The 19,826-nt window shown below is 43.2% G+C and overlaps 1 protein-coding gene across 7 annotated transcripts in view; it reads left to right on the plus strand.

Moving 5' to 3' along the window:
• Positions 1–2,600: 2,600 nt before the first annotated feature.
• The window catches only part of slco4a1 (solute carrier organic anion transporter family, member 4A1), a 43,191-nt gene continuing 25,965 nt past the window's right edge, over positions 2,601–19,826 (plus strand). For 2 of the 7 annotated variants that reach the window (XM_031794144.1, XM_020506284.2), the window contains exon 1: positions 2,609–2,721. The gene's annotated coding sequence lies outside the window, so the exon portion shown is untranslated. Of the gene's footprint in view, positions 2,722–12,446; positions 12,624–18,709; positions 18,818–19,826 lie in introns of those variants that run through there. The other 5 variants (XM_031794142.1, XM_031794143.1, XM_031794140.1 and 2 more) reach the window with 5 other exon arrangements.

Consider the following 19,826-nt stretch of genomic DNA (forward strand, 5'->3'; position numbering starts at 1 on the left):
GATCGGGGCCACGATCTTAGCGGCAGGAAGGACAGGCATGTCAGTATCTTCTCGAATGGCAGGAGCGTAGACTCTGGACAAGGCGTCCGGTTTGAGATTCTTCGACCCGGGCCGATAGGTGAGGATAAACTGGAATCGATTGAAGAAAAGAGACCATCGAGCTTGTCTGGAGTTTCGCCTGCTGGATATACTCCAGATTTTTGTGGTCCGTAAGCACTTGAAATGGTTGAGAAGCCCCCTCGAGCCAGTGTCTCCATTACTTCAATGCCATCTTAACCGCTAGGCGTTCACTATCCCCCACATCTTAGTTCCTCTCGGCCGGGGTAAGCCAGTGTGAGAAGAAGGTGCAAGGGTGGAGATTCTTGTCTTCACCCCTCTGACACAGGACAGCTCCAACACCAACCTCTGATGCTTCTACCTCCACCACAAAAGGTTCATCCGCAGTCGGTAGTGTCAGGATGGGAGCAGAGAGGATGCGCAGAGAGGGGCTGCACCCAAGCTGAAGTTCTTGATGAACTTGCGGTAAAAGTTTGTGAAGCCCAGGAAACGCTGAACTTCCTTAACGGACTTGGGGGTGGGCCAATCCGCTACAGCCCCTACCTTCCTGGAGTACATTTGGACTCGACCGGGTCCAAAAAAAAGCACAATGGGGGCATCTAGTGGCCAAAACCGGAACAATCCTGGCCAAATCCTGACAAGTCATTTGAGAAACCAAGGCTGTTGAGTCTGCCGAAAAGAATGTGGTGATTGACAGAGTCTAAAGCGTTGACCAGGTCGATGAATACGGCTGCACACTATTGTCTCTTATCGATGGCAGTTATGATATTGTTTAGGATCTTGAGTGTGGCTGAGGTGCCTCCATGACCAGCTCTGAAACCAGATTGCATAGCAGAGAGGTTACGGCGGGATTCAAAATGGTCTGTGATCTGTTTGTTAACTTGGCTTTCGAAGACCTTAGAAAGGCAGGGTAGGATAGATATAGGTCTGTAGCAGTTTGGGTCTAGAGTATCTCCTCCTTTGAAGAGGGGGATGACCACGGCAGCTTTCCAATCTTTGGGGATCTCAGACGACACGAAAGAGAGGTTGAACAGTCTAGTAGTAGGGGTTGCAACAATTTCGGGAGAACATTTTAGAAATAGAGGGTCCAGATTGTCTAGCCCGGCTGATTTGTAGGGGTCCAAATTTTGCAGCTCTTTCAGAACACCAGCCATCTGGATTTGGGTGAAGGAGAAATGGGGGAGGCTTGGGCGAGTTGCTGTGGGGGGTGCAGGGCTGTTGACCAGGGTAGGGGTAGCTAGGTAGAAGGCATGGCCAGCCGTAGAAAAATGCTTATTGAAATTCTCAATTATCATAGCATTCTACCCATGAGGCCACGAGGTAATTTGACTGCAGGAAAGGGCTACTGATTATATTATTGATTAAGTGTCTCTTTCCTTGTAGAATGTTGACAGCTGTATAGAACACATTGTATTGCTAAGATGCTCAAACTTAACTTAATAGATACACTCACCGACACAGGATTAACTTTAACCCTCATATTGGCCCTGACCAAACCGGTAAGTATCCACTCACTATAGCTGCACTTTGCCACATGCTCATCCTTGAAAAATGCAAAAAGGTCTGAAATAGACACCATACTGTACAAACAATTATGTAGACTAAGTAATACAAAATAATTTGTACCTACTGCTCTCCTAACTAGCTAGCTTAAGCATAGTAAAATGATGGTGGAAAGATGATTGGAACCATTTCCGTGTTTGACAGATAGGTTTTATGGGTATTATGACCTGTTCACTCTAGCGGACTATAAACTGTATAGTTTCCTGAGTCGTAGTGGGAGGACAACACAATATAAAAGCGTTTCCACCGCAATTTCTCGTGAAATTAATTTGACAGAAACAAAAAGATCCCACCATGACGAACAAACAAATTGTCTCTCTCCATTTATAAGATTGTACTGACATATCCCGTTTCCATCAGCTGGGTTGTAACTTTCTTCATGCATCAGCTCAGGTAATTCATCCACATGAAATGGTTGGATGGAAACCTGGTTAAAAAGAAGAATAAAACGAATGAATCTAAGTACACAGTGATTTATCCTTTATTCCCGTTACAAAGTACTATTGGGTTACATTTGCACCACACCAATTACGAAAAAGGATGGCATTCAGAGTGCAGTATAACTGCTGTCAGAGTGCAGTATAACTGCTGTTAGAGTGCAGTATAACTGCAGTGTGCTGCTAATACTGCGTCCAAAATAACACCGTTTCTTTTACTGCAGTTTTATTGCAGTAAAACAGCAATTTAACTGCAGTACACTGCAGATATTCTGCAATTACTGCGTCCAAAATATCACAGTTGACTGCAGTTACTCCACTTTGACTGCAGTTTCAAAACGGCAATATTTTTTTGTAAGAGACAGAACGCACTGCCTCTGCAATGCTGCAAGACAAATGCAGGGTTCTATTGGAAATTCATGTAAGCTACATATTGTGTACCAAAACGCAAAAACACTGTCGGTCTAACCGAAACATCACTGACTGTCTAATCGAGGCGTAGAGACCCGACGCTGCCGCCAACTGGGAGGACCAACAAACAAGGAAGGACGTCGTTACGTATCAATGTAACATTTGAATCATTATTTCATCCACCCAATGGAATTGTCATCCGCCCAATGGCATGGTCGAGACAACGGGTAGCAACCTAAAAGGACACTAACATGTAAGTATTTTACATTTTGTATCCGATACCTCAGTCATTCCAGTTCCGTTTAGGGATACTCTCAGGAATTCTGTATCCCGATGGCCAGCATGTTCGTGGTCTATGGCTGTCATTACTGTAAAGCCAACGAACGTGGATGCCGTTACCCAGTGGCACACATGTTTTACTCCAAGTCATTAATACAGTATTTACTCTCAGCTCTGCATAGCCTAAACTGATTAAATCATTGTTGTTCCTCAGTCACATCGGGCTTAATGATGGTTGATAGATAAACAAAAGCGTCTACAGCATCAACAACATCTGGTCGTATCTAGCCTATTTAATCCTTTACATTGCGTAGGAAGCATTACAAAGGCATTCTGTATAGGCTGTAAATGAGTTAGTTCATACAATACAGTCACCATACGGACTGATGGGCTGATAACCGACTGTTTGATTATTATTGACCATTATTTTACAATTAGGTGGATTTAACTGACTACCTGTCCATTGGTATATGCCTTAGCATATATTCTATTTACAGGAGTATGAGAGGATTCACTCGAATACTTTTTGGGTTATTAGCGCATTAATTTGCTGCCGGATTTGCCCATCATGACAAGAGGAAGTGTTGAGGCGTGACACCGAGGAAAACAATGGAAGAAAACGAGATAGATATTATATAGGGCGAAACTAAACTTGGTGGCATAATTTCCCCTGGTATTATTATTCCGTTATAACAGTGCCACAGCAGCGATGTGTTTTTGGTCTCATTGTTGTAGCCCGAATAGCCTACATATCTGAGCAATCGACATGCAGGGTGTTTATATATAAGAGACCTACGTATCTTCTGCATAGGCCTACTGGGTTTCCGATCATACTCCCATCCTTTGTCTATGCAGTCGCGCAACAAAGCCATGCAGCGCGCAACACAGTTTCATGCATGTTATTGTATTCACTCAGGTTATTATTAAAAAGGGTCAAACACTAACACCTGCGTCTCTATGGTCAAACAGTGACACCTGCGTCTCTATGGTCAAACAGTAACACCTGCGTCGCTATGGTCAAAAAGTGACACCTGCGTCTCTCGTGTTGCTTCCTCGTACTTAGGCTAAGTCAACATGGCAAAATGTCTTCCATGCAGTCTCCAAACGCTACTGTGTGTGAGTGGCGTGCCTGCATTAAGCACCTGCTCTTTTACAAAAGCACGTGAAATAGGCTTTGGCCCAATGAATGCATACCAACCTACTAAAAGATAAACCTTATGCTTACTCATGGTACACATTATGTACATCATATGGTCTGTAACCTTTGGTAACCAGTATTTGCATATAAACCTATAGCATACTGAATAAAACAGAAATGTTGACCACAAAAAAGAAAAAAGAAATGTCCCCTATATCTTGTATGCATGGGGATATATTGTCATTACACTATAACAGTCTGAGAATTTGATTTCAAATCTGAACCACTGCCAGACCAGGCTTGACACATTGCATTTTTACACACTTAAAACCCTTCTGTTTCCCCATGCCTGTAACATTTTGATATTTTAAGAGTGATTCTCAGTAACACTTGATCCCTTGTCCCTTATACATAATTGACAGGGGTCTCCCATGTGAGCTTGTCCATTGTTAAGTGCCCATTTACTCTGGTGTGCATCCCCACTCCCCCATGAGACCACTACTCACTTTAAAAACCACATGAAAAATTAGTCCTGTTGACCGAGTGACAGCAGTGGTTGCAGAGGGCAACGTGTTGAAGGTCTTAAACCAATCACGGTCCCTAGACCCCCCCCATACCCTCCCCGACCAATCCTACTGTATGCCACTATGTGGATGGAGAGAGTATCCTCTGTTAGGGTCATATAGAATAAGGTAGTGTAAACCTAAGTGTGTGTATGCGTGTGTGTAAGTATGATATGATTGAATGTGTGCTAGTGAGGAGTTCAAAGGAAAGAATAAGACCTATATGCTTCATATCCCCATGTTTCTTGTTATACTGTGTATGCACGACCATGCCTGCCATAAGCCCATGCAATAGCAAAGAGAACTGTATACGGTCTGGACTCTGGTTAGGCATCCCCAGCCTAGTTCTGGTTAGCGAGGTTCAGCCTCCTCCCTCTCCGTGCCACCTGCTCCCCATTTGAGCCTGGCAAACGGATATTGCCTGAGTGAGCTCCGTTTGACACAATAAGGAGAGGTAGCCACCAAAACAAACCACTTATCAGTGGTATGCTATCCAATACTGTGTGTGTGAGAGAGAGGTAGGTCAAGTTCGTATGTAATGTAATGTACATGAAATCTAAAATAAAACATGACTGAGTGAACTTTATAAGAATAGAGATACTCTGTACTCAGCTATATAGTTTACCAAGCTACAAGTTACTTCACACCAGAAGAACTTGAGCTACACTAAAGCTACCCTTGAGAAATATATAGTTTACTCAACTGAAGTTACTTCACAAAAGAAGTTCACTACATCTAAACTACTTTGTGATATATTATATTATCATATCTAAATCTTAAATGTCATAGACTACAAAGTGCAAGAACAGATCACTCTGGAGTCAGGTGTTAACAGAATGTGTAATTTATTAAATGCAAGTGAGAATTAGACATGTTTGATGTCGACAGAGAAAGGAACTTCTTGCCTACTTCACCTATGTCTTCTTCCTGCAAAAAAAAGTAGCTTGTAGTTCCAGTAGTTCTGCTCTGCTGACCAACGCAAGCGCCCCGTCCTCCCTTCAGCAGTGAGGTAATGGGAGCAGCCACCTGACCAAAACCCTGGATAAACCTCCGGTAGTAATTGGCAAACCCTAAAAACCGCTGCACCTCTTTCACCGTGGTCGGAGTAGGCCAATTACGCATGGCTGTAATGCGGTCACTTTCCATCACCATCCCGGAGGTGGAAAGACGATAACCCAGGAAGGAAACGGCCTGTTTGAAGAACACACATTTCTCGGCCTTGCAATACAGGTCATGCTCCAGCAGTCGTCCAAGTACCTTACGCACCAGAGACACGTGCGCCACGCGTGTGGCAGAATAGATCAAGATGTCATCGATGTACACTACCACCCCTTGCCCGAGCAGGTCTCGGAGAATCTCTTCTAAGAAGGATTGGAAGACGGCTGGAGCATTTTTCAACCCATATGGCGATGGGTTGTTGAGAGGTAGTGGGTAACTAAGCCCCACTGTGATAGAATTTAGACCTCGATAATCTTCTTCACAAAAAAAGAAGCTTGAGGAGATGGGTGATGTGGAGGGCCGAATGTACCCCTGTCCCAGCGATTCAGCAACATATGTCTCCATAGCTACTGTCTCCTCCTGGGACAATGGGTACACGTGACTCCTAGGAAGTGCAGCGTTCTCCAGGAGGTTTATCGCGTAGTCCCCTCGACGATGGGGTGGTAATTGGGTCGCCTTCCTTTTACTGAAGGCGATAGCCAAATCGGCATATTCAGAGGGAATGCGCACGGTGGAAACCTGGTCTGTACTCTCCACCGTAGTCGCACCAACGGCAACTTCTATACACCTGCCTGAACACTCCTCTGACCACCCTATAAGAGCCCCATTGCCAGGAAATCTCTGGGTTGTGCTGAGCTAGCCAAGGAATTCCCAACACCACTGGAAACGCAGGTGAATCGATAAGGAACAGACTAATCTGCTCCTTATGACTCCCCTGCGTTACCATGTCCAGTGGCCTCCCTGACCACTCCTGACCCTAATGGTCGGCTGTCTAATGAGTGCACGGGGAAAGGTAGGTCTAACGACACAAAGGGAATCCCTAGCCTTAATGCGAGCTCACGATCAATGTAGTTCCCAGCTGCGCCTGAATCGACTAGCGCATTATGCTGTAGAGAGGGAGAAAACCCAGGAAAAGAGGTTAACACATACATATGACCGACAGGAAGCTCTGGGTGAGTCTGGTGCTGACTCACCTGGGGTGACCGAGTAGTGCTCCGCTTGCCCTCCTGCGCGCTCCTAGTCTCCTGACGCAGGTGGAACAGCCGTTCACTCGGGGTAGTGATCCCTCGCCGAGCCTGGCCCATTCCACACTGCGTTTGCCCGCTCTAGGGCTCGTCCCGTCAGACAGGAGACGAGGACGCTCACGCTCTCCTCTCCTGAGGGAGTAGGACGAACGGTCACCAGGTATAGTTCAAGCTGTAGGAGGAACCCCTGACACCCAGCCGCCGTTCCATCATACTCCCTTGGGAGCGCCAGCCGAAGAGCCCCGGAGCCGGATGTGGTAGGAGATGCTGGTGGAGGGGGTGCTGGAGATGAGGTGGAAAGGCCACTCCTCTCCCATCGATCCATCGTCTCCATCATCAGAGCCATCGCCGATCCAATCCGGTGGAGAATACTGGTATGATGGAGGACCCTTTCCTCCATCGATGGGAGAGGTGGTGCAGCTGCTCCTGCTGAGTCCATGTGAGGTGCGGGATTCTGTCACGCGGGACTAGGTGGGTGAGGAATGAATCAGGCGCAGAGAGTTCCACAGGGAAAAGGTGCACTTTAATGCGGCACAAAAGAACAAGCCCACAACACAGGGCGCGGATAATAATATGGACCACCCAAACCACAGGGTGCCAGGTCCAGAACACGAACACCTCTACCTAACGCACACACGTAACAAAAATACAATCACGCACAAAACAAGGGCGGGTACATGTCCTTTAAATAAGGAAGCCCATCAAGCACATACAACAGGACACAGGTGAAACTAATAAGACAAATCAAACAGACAACGAAAAGGGAGTGGTGGCGGCTAGTAGGCCGGTGACGGCGACCGCCGAGCACCGCCCGAACAGGCAGGGGAGCCAACTTCGGCGGAATTCGTGACAGGTTAGGACATCTACTTTGTGCATGACACCAGTAATTTTTCCAATAATTGTTTACAGACAGATTATTTAACTTATAATTCACTGTATCACAATTCCAGTGGGTCATACACTAAGTTGACTGCCTTTAAAAAGCTTGGAAAATTCCAGAAAACTATGTAATGGCTTTAGAAGCTTCTGATTAACATCATTTGAGTCAGTTGGAGGTGTACCTGTGGATGTATTTCAAGGCCTACGTTCAAACTCAGTGCCTCTTTGCTTGACATCATAGGAAATTCAAAAGAAATCAGTCAAGACCTCCGAATTTTTTTTGTAGACTTCCACAAGTCTGGTTCATCCTTGGAAGCAATTTCCAAACGCCTGAAGGTACCACGTTCATCTGTACAAACAATAGTACGCAAGTATAAACACCATGAGACCAGGCGTTCTGTGTCCTAGAGATTAACGTACTTTGGTGCGAAAAGTGCAAATCATTCTCAGAACAACAGGAAAGGACCTTGTGAAGATGCTGGAGGAAACAGGTGCAAAAGTATCGCTATCCACAGTTAAACGAGTCCTATATCGACATAACCTAAAAGGCCGCTCAGCAAGGAAGAAGCCACTGCTTCCATACTACGGTTTGCAACTGCACATTGGGACAAAGATCGTACTTTTGAGAAATGTCCTCTGGTCTGATGAAACAAAAATATAACTGTTTGGCCATAATGACCATCGTTATGTTTGGAGGAAAAAGGGGGATGCTTGCAAGCTGAAGAACCCCATCCCAACTGTGAAGCACGGGGGTGGCAACATCATGTTGTGGGGGTGATTTGCTACAGGAGGGACTGGTGCACTTCACAAAATAGATGGCATCATGAGGTGTGAAAATTATGTGGATATATTAAAGCAAAATCTCATGACATCAGTCAGGAAGCTTGGTCGCAAATGGGTCTTCCTAATGGACAATGACCCCAAGCACACTTCCAAAGTTGTGGCAAAATGGCTTAAGGACAACAAAGTCAAGGTATTGGAGTCTCCATCACAAAGCCCTGACGTCAATCCTATAAGGAGGCCTACAAACCTGACTCAGTTACACCAGCTCTATCAGGAGGAATGGGCCAAAATTCACCCAACTTATTGTGCGAAGCTTGTGGAAGGCTACCCAAAACATTTGCCCCAAGTTGAACAATTTAAAGGCATTGCTACCAAATACTAATTGAGTGTATGTTAACTTCTGACACACTGGGAATGTGAAGAAAATAAATTAAAGCTGAAATAAATCATTCTTTCTAATATTATTCTGACATTTCACAATCTTAAAATAAAGTGGTGATCCTAACTGTCCTGAAACAGGACATTTTTACTCAGATTAAATGTCAGGAATTGTGAAAAACTGAGTTGAAATGTATTTGGCTAAGGTGTATGTAAACTTCTGACTTCAACTGTACATGTAGTTCACTACTCCCTAACACTGGATAGTGGCTAGTTTGGTTGAGACACGAATTTGTTCATTATATGTTATTTTCAAACGTACTGTATCCCCTTTTAAAGCAATGCTGTTATCTGCAATGCTTTGTCAAATACTCTAGCGAAGTTATTGCAATGCCTAGTGTACTGTAGATAGATACCACTCTTCCCTGTCTTCATTTGCATGAAGAAAATAATTTAAATAACTTTAAATAGCTTGACATTGAAAGACGACTGTCAAACTGACTCACATGTTAGATACATTTTACAGTACTGAGCTGATGTGAGACTTGTTAGCACTGTAATAAATCAAATCAAATGTTATTTGTCACATGCATTGTACACCACAGGTGTAGACGAACACTGAAATGAGAGTTAGATACAGCCTAATACCGAAGCATGTCTGTTCTATGTAATATATTCTCAAATATTTAATTGTATGTGTTATGCTGTGTGTAATGAACTGAGATGCATGATTGTTGCTGACACTGATGTTCAGATGAAGGAAATTAGACCGTGTACAATGCACACCACCGTGGCACTCAACTCAGGGCGATGTTAACAAATTAGCAAAATTATCCTTCACAATAACACTTGTGTCTGTAGGCACCACACACTACAACAAAAGCTAGCTAAACCGTGGGAAAGCTAGGCTACTGCATGCGCTCTCAGGAGTGACGTGTCAAGGCCTTCAAGAAGGCGGAAGTTAAAAAAAATCCTTAGGAATCCTTAGGCGTTCACTGAGGGCGTAGAAGGCCCTCACTGTTTCCCACTGCCCTCCACTCTCCATGTGGTTGAACTGGTTGACCTATATCCTGCTCTGAGTGTTCCTGTAGCTTCACTGTGAGGTCTGGTTCATTTGTAGCGCAGTGTTTATTTTTTCAGTCTTTCTTTTCATCTCTGAAGTTGAGGCAAGCCCAACCTCGGCAGGCAGTGAGCATCAGGGTCAGCAGACACGGGTAATTAATTAGCATCATCTACATGGTGGCCTCTCCTCACCCCTCAAGAATGCTCATATAAGGGTAAATCTGGCTTGGAGATGTCTGATTGGCTTACTGGAGGTCATTTCTTCCAGTCGGTTTCACCTGCGATCCGACACATCAACAGCAGATAGCGAGCCTGCCTGGAAAAGTAGGGCAGAAGGTTCATCTGTGTGTGTCGGTATGAGTCTTATTTTGGATGGAATCGGACCTTTAACAGTGATTTGTACAGTAAATGGACATCATTTTCCTCCATTCAACAAACTCTTACCTATCCCATCAAAATCACCCCACCCCTATAGGCCTGAGGCAGCACATTACACCACTCAAACCACAGTCAGAGGGATAGGGACCAGTCCTCCTTTAAAGCCTCCCAGTATACATCATTTCTGGCTTTGGTTGGCTTTGATTTAATTCATCACACGTGTATGCACACAACTCATAAATGTAGATTTGCATATGTATATGATAAACTATATAACATCTGAGGAAGGATGCATTGGTGTCCCCATTTATGACTCTCAGCCCGCCAAAGACATAGTGCTGGGGTGCAACCAGGGGAGGTGAGAGTAGAAAGAGCCGTCCCCTCTCCTACTAGTGTTTCGTAGGATACCCAAACTTCACTACTTTTTTGATACTAGAACATAAAAAACAAAAGTAACACAAACTAGAATTTGTGTTACTTTTGGTCAAATGTGTCTCATGTCATATACCGATTGAGAGGATCGAGTGTCTAGTAATTTGTCTGAATCTTTTCATGGTGGCAGTAGCTAGCCAGGCTACTTTGGCTTGGTCATGCAGCTGACACAGCGCAAGCCACTTTTGAGAAGCAAGTGAGAGGAGAGAGAAAATGAAAAACATCATACCTCCATGCATGTAGCTTGTTGACAAAACTGGCTCCAGAAGCGAACTTTGGGAAGGGAATACTTTGATTACAGAGCAGATGACGAGGGCCAGTCCACCAAAACAACGATGTAAAAGGGGTCACACAGCAGTACAGTGCACTGCATCATTGTCGTTATTGTACTAAATTATAATTATTTTTGATTGACAATGACATGATCATACTGTATATTCAGTATGACATTCATTTGAGCATTATAGTATGAGGGCAGCAGGTAGCCTAGCGGTTAAGAGCGTTGGGCCAGTAATAGGTCGCAGGTTCAAATCCCTGAGACTAGGTGAAAAATATGTTGATGTGGGCTTAAGCAAGGCGCTTAACCCCAATTGCTCCTGTAAGTCACTCTGGATAAGAGCCTGCTAAAAATGACAAGTAAAAAAAAAAATGTAATTACACAACCCTAAAGTCACGTGAAATTCACAATATTTAGACAACTTGATATTTGTCTAGACTTGCTATCAGTAACCACTAGCCAGCCAACAGCCCTGGGGGGAGCATTGCACCCTGGGAAGTGAAATCGTAGTATGCTGTGTAAAATCCATTGTATTTATATGGTGTGTTAACTATTGCAATATAGAAGCTTCAAAGTGTTTTTATATCGTTTTGGAACTACACTATTAATTTAATAGATTCGATTATTTAGCTGTAAAGAATTAATGAATCACAGGAGGTTGGTGGAACCTTAATTGGGGTGGACAGGTTTGTGTTAATGGCTGGAGTGGAATATATCAATGGTATCAAATAAATCAAAACACATAGTTTGATGCCATTCCATTCACTCCATTATTATGAGGCGTCTTCCCCTCAGCAGCCTCCACTGTAATGAATCATAGGTCATTTGACCAAATATAAGAGATTTAAAAAAAATAACCCTGGGTCTCTGATATGGTTTTGCATAAGGTACATTTAAGGTATTCTTCTGTTATTCAATGTGGGATTTATTTTTTGCAAGAAATTGAATAAAGAATTGGCCGCAGGGTGATGTTAGCCCTGTGAGCAGCAAGTGGAAAGCCATTATTGGGTCAGTGCCTGCCTTGTCCAGTCTCATTAGCTCCAATAGAGTGAGTTGTGCCCTGTGGGGTGTACTGTTACTGCAATGAGCTGGAAGGCTGAGGGATTTTTCCACACATACCTTTCTGTACAGGAGGACATCACACTCTGGTTGGCACATTATGGGTGTCAATGGAATCCATCCATTAAGAAAGCTATTGATATTAAATACAGTTTTACCACACTGGGGATATCTGTTCCTGGAGTCTCCCCACAGCCCAGTTACACATCTGACTCACCTGTTGTTCTGAGGCAGTACCAGGAAGTGCTGATTAGGCTTCAAGATCAGCCAAGAGGTTTCAAAGTTCACATTTCTTTCAAATAGGATGGAATGTCCTCATCCAAAATACTGAACGTGCCAATCCCAAGGGAGACTGGGCAGGGCATCGGTTTGATATCAAGAGAGCGCAATGTTCTGCTCAACTGCTGTGTAGGGAGATACAGGCTGTTAAAACTGCTGCTGTTAGTGAAAAACTTTGGTAGGGAAGCTTTGGGGATTTAAAATGCATTTTAGCTCAGTGGATACAGTATGTTAGATACTGTACTAGTGGATGTACCAAATGGATCACCTGACAGAACTGGTCTCATCTGCTGTATGGAATACATGTCAACAGAAGGGAAACAAAAAGACAGTCAGCACATCTTTAGGAGGAAAATAATTTAAAGTAAAAGGAAAGTAAAACGGAAGATCAGTTACTCTCACTTGGTATGTACAGTAAACAGTTTTTGAATAGGCCTTACTTACATTTTCCAAAATTCTGAATGGAAATCTCAGAATACACTTGGCTGAATCAACTGTGGTTGAGGTACCTGTATCAAGCACAAATATGAAAGGTATCTAGTTTAATGGCACAGTTGTATTGTATATACATTCCATAATAGAGCAGTAAAGTGTAATAACATCAACTTACTGTGAGTAGGATTCCAAAGGGCACCCTGGACCCAGTGTCACTACAGCTACTCTCACTGTTACATGTGGTAGGGTACAATGTAACGTGCGTAACCAGAGTACATTTGTATAAATTGTAGCTAAGGAGATGGACTGCACATTTGGAAATGTAGGACCTATTTCCTACCTTGTGAAAACGAAATCGTAATATTTCAAATTCTTCACCGGTCTTATCATGCATAGCCTGCAGACGCATCATGAAGGGAAGCTTAGTAACTACCTGTTTAATTGGGAGGTAATGTCCCATGATAACGGCATCTGTACAATGATAACAGAAAACTGCTGCCATAACCAGGATCATAAACGTATGAGTTCTGTCCGCCCCATGTGTTTTAAGTTGGCCCTGCCTTACGCTTCAGGCACCCAGAGGGAAAACTAGCCACTAACATACACACGGGACTGATGCATAGGCATACTATAGGGAGTGTGTGACAGATAGTCAGTTAAAGATGGAGAACTGGGACCTACAGTGTGGCGTATTGTTTAGACTGAGCGCGTGTAGCTGTATGAGATGCGTTACGGCCTGGATGTTGGAGAGAGACAGACAGACACTGTGTCTCCATGCTGAGTCCAGGGCCTGGCGTTCTGGCAATGTCATAGTGCCCAGCCTCAGCCCCAGTCAAGATCTCTGCTGGCCTGAGGGACAACCTGCTGACGCCTACTCACTGAGGGCCCGGCTGTCTGTCCGTATGTCTGTCTGTCCCTGGCAGTTCTATACCTGCTGTGCCTTGTCTTTCTGTCTGTCAGTTCTTGTTTGCAGCTCTGTCTACTGTATGATGTAAGTTGTCGTTTTCTTGTGGCTGCTATGTATGGAGTGTACCCCTCTGTCTCGCTAGTGCTTTTGGGGTGACTGTGTGCATCACGTGACTCTGATCATGATGTCCATAATGTGCACTGATCACCTCATAATTCATCATAATGCACTAGTCAGAACGATGCTGCTCATCTATGACATACTGGTACTCCTACAGTATGTAAACATATTGGCTGTAATGGATTGAATATATGATGTTAGACTTCAGTGCACATCATGATCAGAGTCATGTGATGCACACAGATACAGTGCCTTGCAAAAGTATTCACCCCCTTGGCATTTTTCCTATTTAAAAAATTAAAAAATGCTATGAAGCCCCTAAATAAGATCTGGAGCAACTAATTACCTTCAGAAGTCACATAATTAGTTAAATAAAGTCCACCTGTGTGCAATCTAAGTGACATACACACATACACACATACACACATACCTGTTCTGAAAGGCCCCAGAGTCTGCAACACCACTGGGCAAGGGGCAGCACCAAGCAAACTGCACCATGAAGACCAAGGAGCTCTCCAAACAGGTCAGGGACAAAGTTGTGGAGAAGTACAGATCAGGGTTGGGTTATAAAAAAATATGAGAAACTTTGAACATTCCACCATTAAATCTATTCTTATAAAATGGAAAGAATATGGCACCACAACAAACCTGCTAAGAGAGCGCCGCCCATAAAAACTCACGGACCAGGCACGGAGGGCATTAATCAGAGAGGCAACAAAGAGACCAAAGATAACCCTGAAGGAGCTGCAAAGCTTCACAGCGGAGATTGGAGTATCTGTCCATAGGACCACTTTAAGCCATACACTCCACAGAGCTGGGCTTTACAGAAGAGTGGCCATAAAAAAATAAGCAAACATGTTTGGTGTTCGCCCCAAGGCATGTGGGAGACTGCCCAAACATGTAGAAGGTACTCTGGTCAGATGACTCAAATTTAGCTTTTTGGCCATCAAGGAAAACGCTATGTCTGGTGCAAACCTAACACCTCTCATCACCCCGAGAACACTATCCCTACAGTGAAGCATGGTGGTGGCAGCATCATGCTGTGGGGATGTGTTTCATCGTCAGGGACTGGGAAACTGGTCAGAATTGAAGGAATGATGGATGGCACTATATACAGAGGAAATTATTGAGGGAAACCTGTTTCAGTCTTACAGAGATTTGAGACTAGGACAGAGGTTCACCTTCCAGCAGGACAATGACCCTAAGCATACTGCTAAAGCAACACTGAGTGGTTTAAGGGGAAACATTCAAATGTATTGGAATGGCCTAGTCAAAGCCCAGACCTCAATCCAATTGAGAATCTGTGGTATGACTTAAAGATGTATACAAGCAGAACCCATCCAAATTGAAGGAGCTGGAGCAGTTTTGCCTTGAAGAATGGGCAAAAACCCAAGTGACTAGATGTGCCAAGCTTATAGAGACAAACAACAAAATAGGAAAAATGCCAAGGGGGGTGAATACCAAGCCAGTGTAATGTTTGTGATGAGTCAGAACTTTTTTTTTATTCAACTAGGCAAGTCAGTTAAGAAGAAATCCTTATTTACAATGATGACCTAGGAACAGTGGGTTAACTAACTGCCTTGTTCAGGGGCAGAACATATGTTTTACCTTGTCAGCTCAGGGATTCAATCTAGCAACCTTCCGGTTACTGGCCCAACGTTCTAACCACTAGGCTAGCTGCTGCCCACAACTTACTGTAAGTGCTCAACTTGGGTGGTATTAGCCTACACAGCACATGCAATGGGTGTCGACCACCTCATAAAATGTCCTGATATTCTTTTTTTGAGGGCATACAGTATGGATGTACTGTAACTGTATAAAGATAAACAGTATGGAGAACAATACTACCCTGGGGCCAAACAGAGATGAAGGAATGTCAGGTTTTAATAGTGTACTTTGTAGACTAGACACAATGGTTAGATCAGTATCGGAGATTGTTCTAATGGAAATAGTATGTTTGCTGTTGCCTGAACCTCCCAGGAACATTGAGCCAACGGGGGCTGAAAGACAACAATGTTAGTGGGCTGTTCCCTGGTTCGTTTTGTAGTGATTGGTTAAATTTTAGTTTTTCTTTCGGACATCTATGACGTTGCAATCGGACCATACATTGTCTGATCTCAGCAGGCAAAACCAAATCTTCTGTGTGCTCTGGACCAATCCGTCACAAGACAGATACAGAAACAGTTCTTTCCCAAATTATTGATTTTCAAATATGTTTAGTTTAATATTTTCCCTAAAAATTATGTTTGTCAGCGTCAAGTTACAGTACCTTATTACCGAACTTAAACCTGATAATAAGTGTGTTACAGCCATATTCCATCCTCTGTTGTAGTTGAGGAACGGAGGTTGAATGAAGTTTTACTATTGAAAGTGCTTCCCTTCCAGGAACAGGTGAGAAATTAGTAGGGTGGCTTCCCTACCCTGCTATTTTATGTGAGTCAGTGGTTCTACCCAGAGCCACGTATTTAGGGTGCGTTTGTAAATTCACTCTGGCAATCTACTCCCGAAAGTTCAGAGCACTCTGGTTTCAGAGTATCATAGCGAAGAATAATTGATGAATTTACAAACAGCCTAGCACCGTGGTTATGACAGGTTTCAGTAAACATTGGCAAAAAAAAACTGTCATTAAACCTTAAGATAACATGAAAACAGTATAACCAGCTCTGCTAGGGTGAGTGAAATGGTCCAAGTGAGGTGTTCTCTCATTTGTGACTGAAAGTAGCTAGCAAGCTTATCAACATTAGCCAGTTAGCTTGGGTGCATGATTGCTGCTGTGAGGTCAGATTGCTCGGATCAACTCTACTTCTCGGCCAGAGCGTCCAGTGTGCATTATGAATTTACAAACTGACAACACTCTGAATTTAGGAACGGCCCAGAATGCACTCTTGACTTTCCAGGGTAAATTTACGAATGTACTCTTCAAGAGTTGGGCCTTTGAGGTTTCTGAATTATGATGCTGTCACACCCTGGTCTAAGTATTTTGTGTTTTTCTTCATGTATTGGGTCAGGCCAGGGTGTGGCTTGGGGTTTTTGTATTGTGGTGTGTATGTATTGGGATTGTAGCTAGTGGGGTTATCTAGCAAAGTCTATGGCTGTCTGGAGTGGTTCTCAATCAGAGGCAGGTGTTTATCGTTGTCTATGATTGGGAACCATATTTAGGCAGCCATATTCTTTGAGTTTGTCGTGGGTGATTGTCCTTAGTGTCTTTGTTCCTGTCTATGCGTTAGTTTTCACTAGTATAGGCCGTTTCGGTTTTCGTTACGTTCTTTGTTTTGTAGTGTTTTGTGTTTATTCGTGTTTCACGTTATTCATGTTATTCATTAAACATGGATCGCAATCTACACGCTGCATTTTGGTCCGACTATCCTTCACACCTAGAAAACCGTAACAGATGCATTTGCATGACACTACAACATTCTATGGCAGCCACGTTAACTCCCCATTAAAATGACACGGGGGATATTTAAACAATGCTATGGAACTGAATGTCTAGAATAAGAACAAAATAAAAAAATTCTAAAAGTTGTCCCAAATCTAAAGATATGGCTCTGGTTCTACCTCTGCATGCAATAGCCATGTGAACGCCTCCAACAACACATCAAAGGAAACTGTTTACCAAAGAGGAGGAAACCCTCCTCACTCCAAAGCAAACACTGCTGCTATTCATAAGAATGAGCTGCTATTCATAAGAATGAGGACCGGTAGCCCCTTTGCTTATTCATCTGAGCTCCCTCATTTTGATCTCACTTTGATATAGAAATGAAAAGACTCGAAGATCCCAATATAAATGGAACAGGTCTGTAAAACACTAGAAGGTTTGCCAAATCTTGTGTTTGGGCCTTGTTTTTCTTCATATATCCGTTGCACTGGGATACGCAAACAACTAAATAACAGACATCACCCCATGGCTCATTGTGAACATTGTACCCTGGCTCAAGTGCGTCCTTCCAGCTCCAGACTAGTTCCCATAGTCTAATCTAGAGTCTTTCTCTCTCTCTCTCTCTCAAACTATCTGAGGGTAATGGGGATATCTCCACTTGGCCATCAATCAACTGCTCAATACAATTTAATTAGGATTTAATCAAATGTTCTGGTCTGGCTCACCACCGCATACTCTTATATCTGCAATCATGACCATTGGTGCTGAAGCCAGATAATACTCGTCTTTCTCTGTTGTTTTAACAGCAGTAACAGACCAGTGCCATTTTCATGCAGAATTATGAGGACAATATTACTACTACTGTATATGGCATGTAGCCAAAAACCCTGATGTCATAAACATCCTCAAAGCTGTGAAAATCAGGTTTTTGGTGTTACCTTTGTGGACTGAGCGCAGAGGTTCTGGCAAATAATTGCTCGTGTTGAGGATCCTGAAGGCAGCAGCAGATGATTTAACCTGTAAAGTGGCCCTCAGGGAAAATCAGGCAAAACCTGATGGTATATCATAAAGGTGATGAGGTAAAGGGTGTATTTGTTTGTGTGTGTTATATTTTAGCGAGGGAGAGAGAGATAGAGAGAGAGAGAGAAACACCTCAAACACACAACACTGTGATAATTCACTTCAGAAGAGCTGAAGTGCTATTCGGTTCACGGTTAGGATAACGTTTCCCTATATACTTGTCCTGAAACGACCCCACACAAACAATGGCTGTGTGGCCGGCGGTCAGACTAGGCCATTTCATTCTCCTGTTCACACACAACATTCACATTCATTTGCTGCTCTAGTGAATGTGTTCAAATAATGAGTTTGCATTTACAGTAGTTACCGTTGTTTACGATTCACCCTTTGAGCTATAACCACAGATGTGTGATCTAAAACAAGGTTATACTGCAGTTATATTATATCATATATATTATGTTATACTGTATTCTACAGCGGTGGTGTGTGTGTGCGTGTCATGGTTGGCCAGTGGGCAGTGGTGGTAAGCCCTAGCCAATTATCCAGGTGGATTAGGTACTGTAGTGGTGGGTTGTCCCACATGGCTGTCATCAGCAGGATCTGTACGTCAGAATTGGGCGTTGAGCTGTCTGTGTTAGCCTTTAAGAGGCTTGGAGAGACTGGGTTAGAACCTGGGATACCTCCGTCTCTATCTCTCTCCCTGACTCAGTTTCCCTTACCCTGTGAGGAACAGTGGAGGTAGGATGCAAATCATGCTTAATATTTCGCTTTCTAATGAGTATTTATTGTAATGCTTCATTATTGGTATTGGGGAGTAATTGAGAAAACCGTATGGTCAATCTGAGGATTTTATTTTATGCGAGTTTAATCTTCAATCTGATTATATTGTTAACTAAATTATGTTGTACTGAGGAGAGGAGGGTTAGCATATTATGCTAAAAGTTGGTAAATAGTTTACAGGTCCTGCGTAGCTTCCAAAGCTGAGGAAGAAAGGATTTTCTCCAGTCTCAAAATAACAGATAACAGCAATATGCTTTAATTGCATACTTGAAACAGTTGTTACCTTTTCTTTCCTAGTACTTGCTCACCAGGGTTTAGTTGATCATTCAACAAAGCATCACATGTTTATGGCTCTGAAGAAAGTTGGCAGGCCAAACTGTTTCTGCAGGTATCCTGAAAGTTCTAAAGCAGTTAGAATAGAATGTTTTCAAAAATGTAAACCAAAAATGGTCTGTACAAACCAAGCAACAAGGAGTATGTTTAATAAGGTATTTTTTATGTTTGAAATAATGATTGTCATAGAAATATCCAAGTGTTATCTGACTAAAGGCTTTCAGTTATTTTTCGTTGCTGTTGGAATAGGTTTAATGAGATGGAGTCTGAGCTGTATAATTTGATTTAAGCAGTAATACATGAGAGGTCATGTCATGACAATTGTATCATGGCTGTTACAGCCAAGGCGAAGCCGTAGACCACCGCAGCCATGATAAAAATGTCATAACACATGGCCTCTCATATTATTGGTTACCAGCATTAAAAAGCAAGATTCTTTCCCAAACCATACAGTTTCTACAAAATGTGATGCTACATTCACTAACATTGGTTTTCAAGTGCAATTGTAGGGGCTTTCTGGTCATTAGTTCTATTCGTATTGGCTGCCATGTAAAGCTAAACGACCCAAGCGCTGGTTGATAGTTCCAGAAATGTGCAGGTTGCTATGGCAAGCAAAAATGGTTGCAATGGAGGC

The sequence above is a fragment of the Oncorhynchus kisutch genome, linkage group LG17 (genome assembly GCF_002021735.2).
Source record: "Oncorhynchus kisutch isolate 150728-3 linkage group LG17, Okis_V2, whole genome shotgun sequence".
In the NCBI taxonomy this organism is placed as follows: Eukaryota; Metazoa; Chordata; class Actinopteri; order Salmoniformes; family Salmonidae; genus Oncorhynchus; species Oncorhynchus kisutch.